The 14,263-nt window shown below is 44.4% G+C and overlaps 1 non-coding gene across 1 annotated transcript; it reads right to left on the bottom strand.

Moving 5' to 3' along the window:
- Window positions 1-1,685: 1,685 nt before the first annotated feature.
- TRNAT-AGU (transfer RNA threonine (anticodon AGU)) lies at window positions 1,686-1,759 on the bottom strand. Its single transcript has one exon. It is a non-coding gene; the product is annotated as a tRNA-Thr (tRNA).
- Window positions 1,760-14,263: the final 12,504 nt, after the last annotated feature.

Below are 14,263 nucleotides of genomic sequence, written 5' to 3'. Positions count from 1 at the left end.
TTGGTCTTGCCCATGGTAGTAGTTGGCGTCTGACTGACTGTGGGGTGGACAGGTGTCTTTAAAGAGCTCAGACAGGTGCTACTAAGTTAGATTAATGAGTGGAGTAGAGGTGGACTTTTTAAAGGCACAGTAACAGGTCTTTGAGAGCCAGAATTCTTGCTGTTTCTTAGGTGTTCAAATACTTATGTTCAGCAGTGCAAGACAAATACATTCTTTACAAATCATACAATGTGATTTCCGGAATTTCTTTTTAAATTTTGTCTCTCAGAGTGGGAATGCACCTACAATGTGAATGTCAGACCCCTCCGTGATTTCTAAGTGGGAGAACTTGCAAAATCGCAGGGTGTTCAAATACATCTGTTCCTCACTGTATATATATATATATTTCAATAAATATATATATACACTGCATGTTGAAATGCATTTTTATTACAAAATATATGAAAAATATATATATTTCAATCAATAAATAAATACATGTTACCATACTAGTGTGACAACACTGTCCCATAGATACAGTACAGTAAGGGAGTTGTCACCTTAGAACAGGAAATGTGCTACTGGAAGCATCACTAAAGACTACAGAACAGCTCCCTTTATTTATGGAAATGAGAAGAGTGGGAAATGTTCTGTAGTCTTAACGCACTTCCAATACTAGCGTGACAACACTGTCCCATAGATACAGTACAGTAAGGGAGTTGTCACCGTAGGACAGGAAATGTGTTACTGGCAGCATCACTAAAGACTACAGAACAGCTCCCTTTATTTATGGCAATGAGAAGAGAGGGAAATGTTCTTTACTCCTAAAACACATGTCTTGTCTTAGTGTGAAACACTGCTCCATAGATACAGTATAGTCGGTGAGTTGTCACTCTAAGTCAGGAAATGTGTTAATGGCAGCATCACTAAAGACTACAGAACAGCTCCTTTTATTTATGATGATGAGGAGAATGAGAAATGTTCTATAGTCCTAACACACTTCCAATACTAGTGTGACAACACTGCTCCATAGATACGGTACGGTGAGTGAGTTGTCATCTTAGGACAGGAAATGTGTTAATGGCAGCATCACTAAAGACTACAGAACAGCTCCCTTTATTTATGATGATGAGAAAAGTGGGAAATGTTCTTTAGTCCTAACACATGTCTTGTCTTAATGTGACAACGCTGATCCATAGAGACAGTATAGTCGGTGAGTTGTCACTCTAGGACAGGAAATGTGTTACTGGCAGCACCACCAAAGACTACAGAACAGCATCCTCTATTTATGAAGATGAAAAGAGTGGGAAATGTTCTGTAGTCCTGACACACTTCCTGTACTAGTGTGACAACACTGCTCCATAGCTACAGTTCAGTGAGTGAGTTGTCACCCTAGGACAGGAAGTGTGCTACCGGCAGGATCACCAGATAAAAATAAAGGGGGGAAAAGCCTGAAAAAAGAAAACTAATGCAATCACCACATCTAAGGACAGGGAAGCTGCAGCATATTACATTTTTCTCCTTAAGGCTCAGTTTCATTTTGAATAATAATGTATTCCGCGAGGCCAGGATGGGAGGAAGATTAATGTGCACTACCAGGATGCTCTGGTACCATTTGGTTGCAGTGTGCTCAGTTTGTACCTCAGGGGCATCCAGTGATTGGTCAGGACGTTACATAAAACTCAGCAGGAGAAAAACAACACACCAGGCACTGCTGAGATTCGAACTCAGGATCTCCTGTTTACTAGACAGGCGCTTTAACCAACTAAGCCACAGCGCCCTGGCTCATGGTGGACATGCACAAGGTCTTCCATACACAAGGTTCTCCATGCACAAGGTCTTCCATACACAAGGTTCTCTATGCGCAAGGTCTTCCATACGCAAGGTCCTTCATGCGCAAGGTCCTCCATGCGCAAGGTCCTCCATGCACCAGGTCCCCCATGCACCAGGTCCCCCATGCACAAGGCTCTCCATGCACAAGGCCCTCCATGCACAAGGCCCTCCATGCACAAGGTCCTGCATGCACAAGGTTCTCCATGCACAAGGTCCTGCATGCACAAGGTCCTCCATGCACAAGGTCCAACATGCACAAGGTCCTCCATGCACAAGGTCCTCCATGCACAAGGTCCTGCATGCACAAGGTCCTCCATGCACAAGGTCCTCCATGCACAAGGTCCAACATGCACAAGGTCCTCCATGCACAAGGTCCTCCATGCACAAGGTTCTCCATGCACAAGGTCCTGCATGCACAAGGTCCTCCATGCACAAGGTCCAACATGCACAAGGTCCTCCATGCACAAGGTCCAACATGCACAAGGTCCTCCATGCACAAGGTCCAACATGCACAAGGTCCTCCATGCACAAGGTCCAACATGCACAAGGTCCTCCATGCACAAGGTTCTCCAGAGTGTAGGCCAAGACATATACTTTATGGCACTAGTGGTGATCAATTTTCTTGATATAAGGCAGGGATAGGCAACCTTCAATAGGTGAAGATCTACCTGAACAACACAGGAGAAGTCAAAGATCACTGGGCTCAGTGTCTCCTCCTCACACCTGATTTAAACCTCTAATTGCCGTACTACCGTGTCACAATGGCGAGCATTGCATGGCAATCACAGGTTTAAGTCAGGTGGTGAGGAGGAAACATATCCCCTCCTCACCGCCTGTCAAACATGCAGGGATCGATTTGCAGAGAAGCAGCTGTGCCTGCTGCACCTGTGAATGAGCACTTAGTTGTATTCGGCAGCGGCACCCTAAGGGCTCATTCACATATAAAGTTGGGGGGTGGTAAAACCCTGCAGTTGAATCACAGCTCTACCTCTCCCCAATCCCTACCCCCTTTAGCTGCTGAGACAGCAGCCAAAGGTGTACACATGCCGCAGCAGAAATTACACCCTCTGTTGCTTTTAGTGGGTGCCTGTCAACTGAGACCCATTCAAGTAAATGGGGCCACTCTGCAAATGCCCTGCAACCGCATGCTTCTGCGGGGTCAAAGGGGTTAAAGCAGGTGGTGAGAAAGCAACACAGCACTGCCTGTTTAACCCCTTGCTTGCTGCTGCAGGGCTGAAGAGCAATTGCAGAGCGGCCTCGTTCACTTGAATGGGTCATGCTTGGCAGGTGCTACACCCACCAACCATGACAGGGAGTAGAGAGGAGACATCAACCTATGTGGCTCCCGCTCCCTACTACATCTCCAACTTTATAAGTAGTCCCTCTGCATTGCACTCTGATGCTCCTGGATGGCGGGTCAGCAAGCCCAGACCGTGATCTACCAGTCACCTGGCCAAGATCTGCTGATAGATCACGGTCTACAGGTTTCTGATCCCCGATATAAGGAGACTTAGGTGTGACCCCTGACCAGAAAACAGCACATAATATTTAATAAATGTAATGCTACAGAAAGTTGTCAGAGACTGCAGACATGTAGCTGGAGACTGTCAGAGGCTACAGACGTCCTACAAGAGATGGTCAAAGTCTATAGGCATTCTACAGAAGGTGGTCAGAGACTGCTAACATGCAACACGAGATAGTCAAAGAATACAGACATGCTATAAGAGATGGTCAGAGACTGCAAAGATGCAACATGAGATAGTCAGGGACCACAAGCACAGTACAAGAGATGGTCAGAGACTGCAGACATGCAACATGAGATAGTCAGGGACCACAAGCACAGTACAAGAGATGGTCAGAGACTGCAGACATGCAACATGAGATAGTCCACAAGCATGGTACAAGAGATGGTCAGAGACTGCAGACATGCAACATGAGATAGTCAGGGACCACAAGCACGGTACAAGAGATGGTCAGAGACTGCAAAGATGGAACATGAGATAGTCAGGGACCACAAGCACAGTACAAGAGATGGTCAGAGACTGCAAAGATGGAACATGAGATAGTCAGGGACCACAAGCACGGTACAAGAGATGGTCAAAGTCTATAGGCATTCTACAGAAGGTGGTCAGAGACTGCTAACATGCAACACGAGATAGTCAAAGAATACAGACATGCTATAAGAGATGGTCAGAGACTGCAGACATGCAACATGAGATAGTCAGGGACCACAAGCACGGTACAAGAGATGGTCAGAGACTGCTGACATGCAAATATGGGACTGTCCCTGCAAAACCGGGACATCTAATCACCTTAGATGTCTCCATCAGAAAACCAGTCTGAGGAATGTCATGCATGCCATCGCTGGAGTGCATGCAGACCAACTGCTTATAATACATAGAGCTTTGGCAGGCTAAATGTCATTCAGTTATGGTTCACATTTATTTTAACTGTGCCAGAAATGCACAAATGTGAACTGGGCCTAAGGGTTTGCTGGCAGTTCTTGTTTCTTCCCCACTCAAAGAGCCAAACGTAGCTTGTGGGGAACACAAAGGGATGGGCTTGAGTGCTTGAGATCTTCTTCGACTGCTGCTGGTTAGTTCTCAGTAGTTAACCGCGACACAGCTTGTTATACAATATAACTAATCCGAACATTATCCCCCCAAAGTGGCCACCTTACAAGATTAAAGGTTTCTCATCCAGAAACACAACAGGCCTTCCTCGGTGTAGACCCTGTACTGTACTGTACTGCAATCCTCAGCATACATGGAATGCCTTGTGCTTTGTTGTGCTACCTATGAAGAGTAACATCTCAATTCAGACCCAACCTAGAACCCAACGACCCTCTCATTTACCCACATGTGGAGCTAGGCTCTCCTAGACAACATCATGTGATGGATTTAAAAACAATTCTGCAGAGATATTTGTCCTGTGAAAGTGCAGGCTTGTTCATTCAGTGCAAAGGAGGGCAAAATGAATGTTATTAGGCTATTTTCCTTTCAGGTTGAATGTTTCATTCATATAGAATAGGGTAAACCAAGGAAATATCCCATTATGGCCAGTAGATGGAGCCGACGATCATAGGAAGTAACTATGATCATTCAGCTTTCTTTCTTTCTTTCCCTCTTTCTCTCCCTCCTTTTTTCTTTCCCTCCTTCTGTCTCTTTCTTTCTTTCTTTCTTTTCTTTGTTCTTTCCCTTCTTCCTTCTCTCCCTCCTTCCTTCTTTCCCTCAGCCTTTCTATTTCTTTCTTTCTTTCTTGGCCAGTAGATGGAGCTGACGATCATAGGAAGTAAATATTTATTTTCTATGATCATTCAGCTTTCTTTCTTTCTTGCTTGCTTTCTTTCTTTCCCTCCTTTTTTCTTTCCCTCATTCTTTCTCTTTTTTATCTCTTCTTTCTTTCTTTCTTTCTTTCTTTCTTTCTTTCTTTCTTGCTTTCTTTCTTTCTTTTCTTTCTTTCTCCTCTTCCTTCTCTCCCTCCTTCCTTCTTTTTCTCTTTCTTTCCCTCCTTCCTTCTTTCCCTCAGCCTTTCTCTTTCTTTCTTTCTCTTTCTTTCTTTCTTTCTTTCTTCTCCTTCCTTCTTCTCTCCCTCCTTCCTTCTTTTTCTCTTTCTTTCCCTCCTTCCTTCTTTCCCTCAGCCTTTCTCTTTCTTTCTTTCTTTCTTTCTTTCTTTCTTTCTTTCTTTCTTTCTTTCTTTCCCTTCTTCCTTCTCTCCCTCCTTCCTTCTTTTTCTCTTTCTTTCCCTCCTTCCTTCTTTCCCTCAGCCTTTCTTTCTTTCTTTCTTTCTTTCTTTCTTTCTTTCTTTCTTTCTTTCTTTCTTTCTTTCTTTCTTTCTGCCTTTCAGCCAGTGCAAAGGAGGGCAAAATGAATGTTATTAGGCTATTTTCCTTTCAGGTTGAATGTTTTTCATTCATATAGAATAGAGTAAACCAAGGAAATATCCCATTATGGCCAGTAGATGGAGCTGACGATCATAGGAAGTAAATATTTATTCTTCCTTCTTTCCCTCCTTCCTTCTTTCCCTCAGCCTTTCTCTTTCTTTCTTTCTTTCTTTCTTTCTTTCTTTCTTTCTTTCTTTCTTTCTTTCTTTCTTTCTCTTCTTTCTTTCTTTCTTTCTTTCATGGCCAGTAGATGGAGCTGACGATCATAGGAAGTAAATATTTATTTTCTATGATCATTCAGCTTTCTTTCTTTCTTGCTTGCTTTCTTTCCCTCCTTTTTTCTTTCCCTTCTTCTTTCTCTTTTTTTTCTCTTCTTTCTTTCTTTCTTTCTCTTCTTCCTTCTCTCCCTCCTTCCTTCTTTTTCTCTTTCTTTCCCTCCTTCCTTCTTTCCCTCAGCCTTTCTCTTCTTTCTTTCTTTTTCTTTCTTTCTTTCTTTCTTTCTTTCTTTCTTTCTTTCTTTCTTTCTTTCTTTCCTTCTTTCTTTCTTTCTTTCTTTCTTTCTTCTCCTTCCTTCTTCTCTCCCTCCTTCCTTCTTTTTCTCTTTCTTTCCCTCCTTCCTTCTTTCCCTCAGCCTTTCTCTTCTTTCTTTCTTTCTTTCTTTCTTTCTTTCTTTCTTTCTTTCTTTCTTTCTTTCCTTCTTTCTTTCTTTCTTTCTTTCTTTCTTTCTTTCTTTCTTTCTTTCTTTCCCTTCTTCCTTCTTTTTCTCTTTCTTTCCCTCCTTCCTTCTTTCCCTCAGCCTTTCTCTCCCTCCTTTCTTTTTTTCTTCTTTTCCTTCTTCCTTGAAGAGTGGCATAACAATTCAGACCCAGCCTAGGCCCCAACGACTCTCTCATTTAACCCCCTGCAAAGTCAGGCTCTCCAAGACAACATTATGTGATGGATTCAAAAACAAAATGGCATAGATATTTGTCCTGTGAAAGTGCAGGCTTGTTCATTCAGTGCAAATGAGGGCAAAAATGAATGTTATTAGGCCTTTCAGGTTGAATGTTTTTCATTCATATAGAATAGAGTAAACCAAGGAAATATCCCATTATGGCCAGTAGATAGAGCTGACATTCATAGGAAGTAAATATTTATTTTCTATGATCATCAGCTCCATCTAGTGGCCAAAATACAATATTTTCCTGATTTATTCTATTCTTTATGAATGAAAACATTCAGAAAAAAACTACTAAAAATAACTACATATAACTCTGCATATGTTTTGATAAATACATCTCTATGTGACCAGTTTTCACCAGCCAGCACAGGAATTCCCAACTCCTTTACTCAAGGTCAGTGTTTTCAAAACTGTCAGGGACTTGCAACACAGTTTAAATGGAGCACACCAATTATTTTCTTTATGACTCTGTAACATGACCGGATCTAGGGGGGGTGCTGGGGCGGGCTGCTCCCCCCCAGATTTCAGTTGTGCCCCCCCCCCCCAGACTGCTGAGCTCCTCCCCCCCATCCCGAAACTCAGAGCCGGGACAAGGGACAGGGAGCCTGGAGCAGTTAAGAAAGTGACAAAGGAGAGAGCCCGGAGGAGCGGTCCTGTGCTGTACTCTGCCCTCTCCTCCTGTCAGAACAGCTCTGCTCCATATAGCTGATGACACAGGATCACTCCATCCATCGAGCTGTACGGGTGGGGTGGGGGAGCTTACAGGCAAATTGTAAATTGTACATAATGAAAGGGGTGGTGTGGAGGGGGAAACAGTGATTTGTGATTGGGATGAGAGGGGGCTATCTGTGTTGGAAAGAGTAATGGGGGTTGGGTATTTCTGCTAGGAGAAGGAATTCGGGGATTTGAGTCAGGAGGGGGCTTGGGGGGAATGTTTGTGCTTATTTTTGCTAAGAGGAGGAGGATTTGAGCTAAGAGGGGGCAGAGGATTTGAGCTAAGAGGGGGCAGGGGATTTGGGCTAAGAGGGGGCGGGGGATTTGGACTGAGAGGGGCGGAGGATTTTGGGCTAAGAGGGGGCAGGGGATTTGGGCTAAGAGGGGGCGGAGGATTTGGACTGAGAGGGGCGGAGGATTTTGGGCTAAGAGGGGGCGGAGGATTTGAGCTAAGAGAGGGGAAGGGGATTTGGGCTAAGAGGGGGCGGTGGATTTGAGCTAAGAGGGGGCAGGGGATTTGGCCTAAGAGGGGGCGGGGGATTTGAGCTAAGAGGGGGCAGGGGATTTGGGCTAAGAGGGGGCGGGGGATTTGGACTGAGAGGGGCGGAGGATTTTGGGCTAAGAGGGGGCAGGGGATTTGGACTGAGAGGGGGCGGAGGATTTTGGGCTAAGAGGGGGCGGAGGATTTGGGCTAAGAGGGGGCAGAGGATTTTGGGCTAAGAGGGGGCAGAGGATTTGGGCTAAGAGGGGGCGGAGGATTTGTGCTAAGAGGGGGCGAAGGATTTTGGGCAAAGAGGGGGCAGGGGATTTGGGTTAAGAGGGGACGGGGGATTTGGGCTAAGAGGGAGCAGGGGATTTGAGCTAAGAGGGGGAAAGGGGATTTGGGCTAAGAGGGGGCGGAGGATTTTGGGCTAAGAGGGGGCAGGGGATTTGGGCTAAGAAAGGGCAAAGGATTTGGAAAGGGAGAGGATCTGTGCTGGGAAGGGTACCTTGGCAGAAGGTTGTGCTAGATGTAGGAATTTAGAGGAATTTGTCATAGGGAGGGGATTGGAGGATGGTGATTGGGGGGAGAGGGGGGATTTGTGCTAGAAGGGGGGGGGTAGTGGGAAGATTTGTGCTAGGAGGGGGGATTAGTAGGGGGATTTGTGCTAGGAGGGGGGATTAGCAGGGGGATTTGTGCTAGGAGGGGGTAGGATTAGCAGGGGGATTTGTGCTAGGAGGGGAGATTAGAGGGGGGATTTGTGCTAGATGGGGGGATTTGTGCCCTACTGACCGCCTGTATACTGTCCTACTGAGTCTTGTACACTCTGCTGCTGACCTCTCATCCTCTGTCCTGCTGACCCCCTGTACAGTACACTTCCCTGCTAACCCCTGTAAACTGCCTTGATAACCCCATACAAACTAATGGCCTCTGTATTCTGCCCAACAAACTGCTTTACCTATCTCTCTGTCCTGCTGGACCCCCTGTACACTGCCCTACTGACTTCTATACACTGCCCTGTTGACCTTGCATCCCCTGCCCCTTTGATGGTTTTTACTGCACCCCAGGGGCGGACTGACAACTCATGGGGCCCCCGGGCAATAGGGGATCATGGGGCCCCTGTGTCCTTGCCCAAACTTAAAAAAGCCTATGAAAAAGGTACCAGGGGCATCTCATGGAGCCGCCTACTGACCCAGAGTTTACAAACGGTCAGTCCGCCCCACTGCACCCCCACATCAGACAGGCTAGATCCGGCCCTGCTCTGTATAGAGATCTACAACATGTGACTTGTTATCGGCCCCTGGATTGGAACACATTAGAGTATTGGTGTCATGGGGGAAAGGTGTTATAAGGCTCCATGCACACTAGCATTTTTTTTAAGTTCCTAGAAGCTATTATCAGCATATTTTTTCTGCTCCTAGAAGCTAAATCGTGTTATCCGATGTGCCCATGCACACTACTTTAGTCTATTAATGTTTTTTGAGATTCAGCGTCTAGGAGCAGAAAAAAAAATGTTTTTGGAGTTTTTTGGAGTGTTTTTCTAGCAAAAAAAAACATTAAATGCTCCCAAACACTGCTAAACGCTACTAAAACATTCAGATTTTTCTAGCTTTTTAAAAAATTTTCCTCTACATGTACTGTAAAAACGCTAATAAAACGCTAATGCTCTTGAATGCTACCAAAACGCTACTAAAAAATGCTATTAATAGCTTTTTTTTATCCAGCATTTTTTAGCTTAAAAAAAAAACAAAAACACTAGTGTGCATGGAGCCTAAACCCTTGGTGCCGTCTGCATGGTTGGAGGAGGTTTGAGTCCTAAAAAGGATTAAGGCTCAGAGTCTAGGGAGCCTCTTGGTATTTACCATCAAAACCCACAAGGATTTTTCTGCATAGCAGCTCCCAGGCAGTGGTCCTTGAATGGACTCACCCATGTATATTGCAGTTGAAAAGCAAAAGAACCAGGGTGAACTATTATTATTATTATTATTATTATTCAGGATTTATATATTATTATTATTATTATACAGGATTTATATATTATAATTATTATACAGGAGTTATATATTATTATTATTATACAGGATTTATATATTATTATTATTATTATACAGGATTTATATATTATAATTATTATACAGGATTTATATATTATTATTATTATTATTATACAGGATTTATATATTATTATTATACAGGATTTATATATTATTATTATTATACAGGATTTATATATTATAATTATTATACAGGATTTATATATTATTATTATTATTATTATACAGGATTTATATATTATTATTATTATACAGGATTTATATATTATTATTATTATTATACAGGATTTATATATTATAATTATTATACAGGATTTATATATTATTATTATTATTATACAGGATTTATATATTATAATTATTATACAGGAGTTATATATTATTATTATACAGGATTTATATATTATTATTATTATACAGGATTTATATATTATTATTATTATTATACAGGATTTATATATTATAATTATTATACAGGAGTTATATATTATTATTATTATACAGGATTTATATATTATTATTATACAGGATTTATATATTATTATTATTATACAGGATTTATATATTATTATACAGGATTTATATATTATTGTTATTATACAGGATTTATATCGCGCCAACAGTTTGCTCAGCGCTTTACAATATAACGGGAGACAATACAGCAACAATACAGTTCAATACAAGAGGGATAGGAGGGCCTGATTCTGGGAGCTTACAATCCCAGGAGGGAGGGGCTAGTGGTACAAAAGGTAGTAACTGTGGGGGGTGGACTGGTTGGAAGAGTAGAAGATTCCAGTATTAGCTGAGGGCAGGATAGGCTTCCCTGAAGAGAGAGGTTTTCAGAGAAAGCCTAAAAGTGTAGTAGGCGATAGTCTGATAAATTGGGGTAGAGAGTTCCAGAGGATGGGGGAAGCTCTGGAAAAGTCCTGGAGACGAGCATGGGAGGAGGAGACAAGGGAGCTAGAGAGCTGGAGGTCTTGCGAGGAGCGGAGAGTACGGTTTGGGTGATATTTGGAGACAAGATCGGTGATGTAATTTGGGGCAGAGTTATAAATGGTTTTATACGTTATTGTTAATGTTTTGAATTTTATCCGTTGGGCAATGGGAAGCCAGTGGAGGGATTGGCAGAGAGGGATGGAAGACACTGAGTGGAGGCCAGTGGAGGGATTGGCAGAGAGGGGTGGAGGACACTGTGTGGAGGCCATTGGAGGGATTGGCAGAGAGGGGTGGAGGACACTGAGTGGAGGCCATTGGAGGGATTGGCAGAGAGGGATGGAGGACACTGAGTGGAGGCCAGTGGGGAGATTGGCAGAGAGGGGTGGAGGACACTGAGTGCAGACCAGTGGAGGGTTTGGCAGAGAGGGCTGGAAGACACTGAGTGGAGGCCAGTGGAGCGATTGGCAGAGAGGGATGGAGGACACTGAGTGGAGGCCAGTGGGGGGATTGGTAGAGAGTGATGGCAGATATGGAACGATTAGTAAGGTGGATGAGTCTGGCAGCAGCATTCATGATAGACTGAAGAGGGGATAGCCTGTGATGAGGTCGGCCAATGAGGAGGGAGTTACAATAGTCAAGGCGAGATATAACAAGGGAGTGAATAAGTTGCTTAGTAGTTTCCGAGGGTTAGGAACCGCCGTATCTTGGAGATGTTGCAGAGGTGAAGTCTACAAGATTTGGACAGTGATTGGATTTGGGGGTGAAAGGACAGATGGGAGTCTAGGATTACACCTAGTACCCTGGCATGAGGGGAGGGAATGATGATTGTGTACAAAGCCAATGGACCGGCTCCAGAACAGGGACAGGCTAAAGACCAGAATAAGCAACATATAAGCATACTAAAATATAAGCAGGAGTTGGTAACAGCAGGACAGATGATCAGGAGCTTGAGAACATAGGAATACAGAGGGGTCACTGGGTAACACAGCAAGAACTGGGGTCACAGAATGACACAGGATGCTCTGGGGTCACTGGAAGCTCTTGAGTCACTTTGGTGACACCTGATGCTCTGAAGTCACTGGGTGACACCAAATTCACAGGAGACACGGTGGTTGCCAAGGACACAAGGTTATAGGGATGACTTGGAGCACCTAGAGACACAGAGTGCAAGGACATCAAATGCATATGAATACAGGTGACACAGGAGTGCCCAGGATAATAGTCGTTGGAAGACATTGGACGACATTAGAGGCACAGGTCAGTTCACAGGATACAGCCACTAAAAGCACAGGAAATGCTGAAGACAAGGGGTCCAGGCTCTGGCACAAAGACATGGGTGTCATAAGGGCACCTAGGGCACCATGGAGTCACAGGAAGACACCATATATACTAGGACCAGCTCAGGAGCAATGACAGGCTAAAGGTAGCTGATCTGTAACAATTGGATTCTAGGTCAACACATGATCATCTATTCCCCTCCAAATCACACGTTTCAAAATAAAGCTTTTCTATAAACTTTAATATAGACTGTGTAAGAACCTACTGTGTTCTAGATAAATGGGGTTCGATCCATCAAATTTACCCATATTACCTGTATCTCATGTTCTTTTTCTCTGCTATTGTAAGGCCGTGTGTGCGCAGAAAGCCCTCAAGTCCATGGTCTACCTGTCGATGAGTGACCCAACGGTGGGGTGGTGAAAACGGATCCCCCAGTCCTGACCCAAGCACTCTTCGTTTCCATCCTCCACCCCTGCGTAGGGGGCTTCCAAAGAGGTCATTGCATGAAGATTTATAGGGGTACATGAGGAACAGGTACAGAGGAATAAGGTGGACAGGACACTTGGTCAGTGTTGGCCAACCTGAAAAGTCAAAGTGACCAATACTGATGATGGAGAGCAGATAGGTGGACAATGGTGGAAGAAAGTGGACAGTGGAGAGAAAAACAATTATGGTGCTGAAAGAGAGAACTTAAGAAGAAAGGAAGATAATGATGAATAAATGGTTAAAGCTGTGAAAAGAAGACGGGGTGATGAGTTGGGTCCAGAGAGAAGGAGACGACAGTAGGCTCTGAGCTGTGTGCCGAGCCAATGCTAGAGAGATTAAACATTACTCTCGCCTGAGATATCTTACAGGAACGCAGAGTGCCACATCCATGTCCCTTCTGTGTCTGAGAGCCTGGGGGGCCACAGCTGAGGCACCGAACTCCATGCCAACAAGAGATGGTGAGAAAGGGAAGGAAGAGAATACAAGAAATATAGAAGACAGAAAGACAAAGTTACCTAGTTAGATCGAAAAAAAGACACCAGTCCATCTAGTTCAACCATCAGAAAAAATAAATAGAAAGCCTCCCTCCGTATACAGAACCCACAGTAGATCCAGAGAAAGGCAAAAAAAAATGTATACGATGATGGATGCAGTTGACGAAAATAAGAAGAATCTGTTAAATAATATCTACAGGTAAATGCCTTATTTTTCCAGATAAAGCTGTGAGGGGTAGAAGCCTACGTTTGGTTTTCTATGCTGCCGGGAAAAATTAAAAGTGGAAACATTCAGGTTTAGGTAAATATGGCTTACAAAAAAAAAGTGGATCTTTATCCATTCTACTGACTTGGCTCCTCTGCATCTGGCCCAGGGGCGGACTGACAACTCATGGGGCCCCCGGGCAATAGGGGATCATGGAGCCCCTGTGTCCTTGCCCAAACTTCAAAAAGCCTATGAAAAAGGTACCAGGGGCATCTCATGGGGCCCCCTACTGACCCCCGGCCCTCGGGCAGTGCCCGAGTTTCCAAATGGTCAGTCCGCCCCTGATCCGGCCCATCCTCCTCTGCACATATATTGGGGGGGGATTATTTTTTTTTAAATTCAGTTTCAGCCCCCCCCCCATCCTCCGTAATGTGTCTAAGGGAAAGTGTCAGTGCCCCCCTGGCGCCTCCTGGGATATGTGGCACACACATCACCGCATTCACTAATGGAGGAGAGGGGCAGGCCTAGCGGCGCATTGTGGGTAGGCTGTACCAGCACCCTGAAGATCTGGTGCAGTCTCCTGATGAAGTCACAGATGAACATGATGGCGTGGGACCTGCAGAGAAGTGGATGTCAGGCTTAGGTGAACATTGCTTGCAAGAAAAAAGTGAATCTTTATCCATTCTACTGACTTGACTCCTCTGCACCTGGTCCATCCTCCGCTGCACATATATTGGGGTTCTTTTTTAATTTTTTTTTATTAAGTTTCAGCCCACCCCCCATCCTCCATAATTTGTCTAAGGAAATGGCATCAGTGCCCCCCGGCGCCTCCTGGGATATGTGATGAGCCCCACACATCACCGCATTCACTAATGGAGGAGAGGGGCAGGCCTAGTGGCATATTGTGGGTAGGCTGTACCACCCACAAGTTTTAGCCCACCCCCCATCCTCCGTAATTTGTCTAAGGCAGGGGTAGGCAA

Source organism: Staurois parvus, unplaced genomic scaffold (assembly GCF_062004578.1).
Source record: "Staurois parvus isolate SC_StPar_1 unplaced genomic scaffold, SC_StPar_1.0 ptg001352l, whole genome shotgun sequence".
Classification (NCBI taxonomy): domain Eukaryota; kingdom Metazoa; phylum Chordata; class Amphibia; order Anura; family Ranidae; genus Staurois; species Staurois parvus.
The sequence above is the reverse complement of the archived record's forward strand: the minus strand, read 5'-3'. Positions and strand labels throughout refer to the sequence as shown.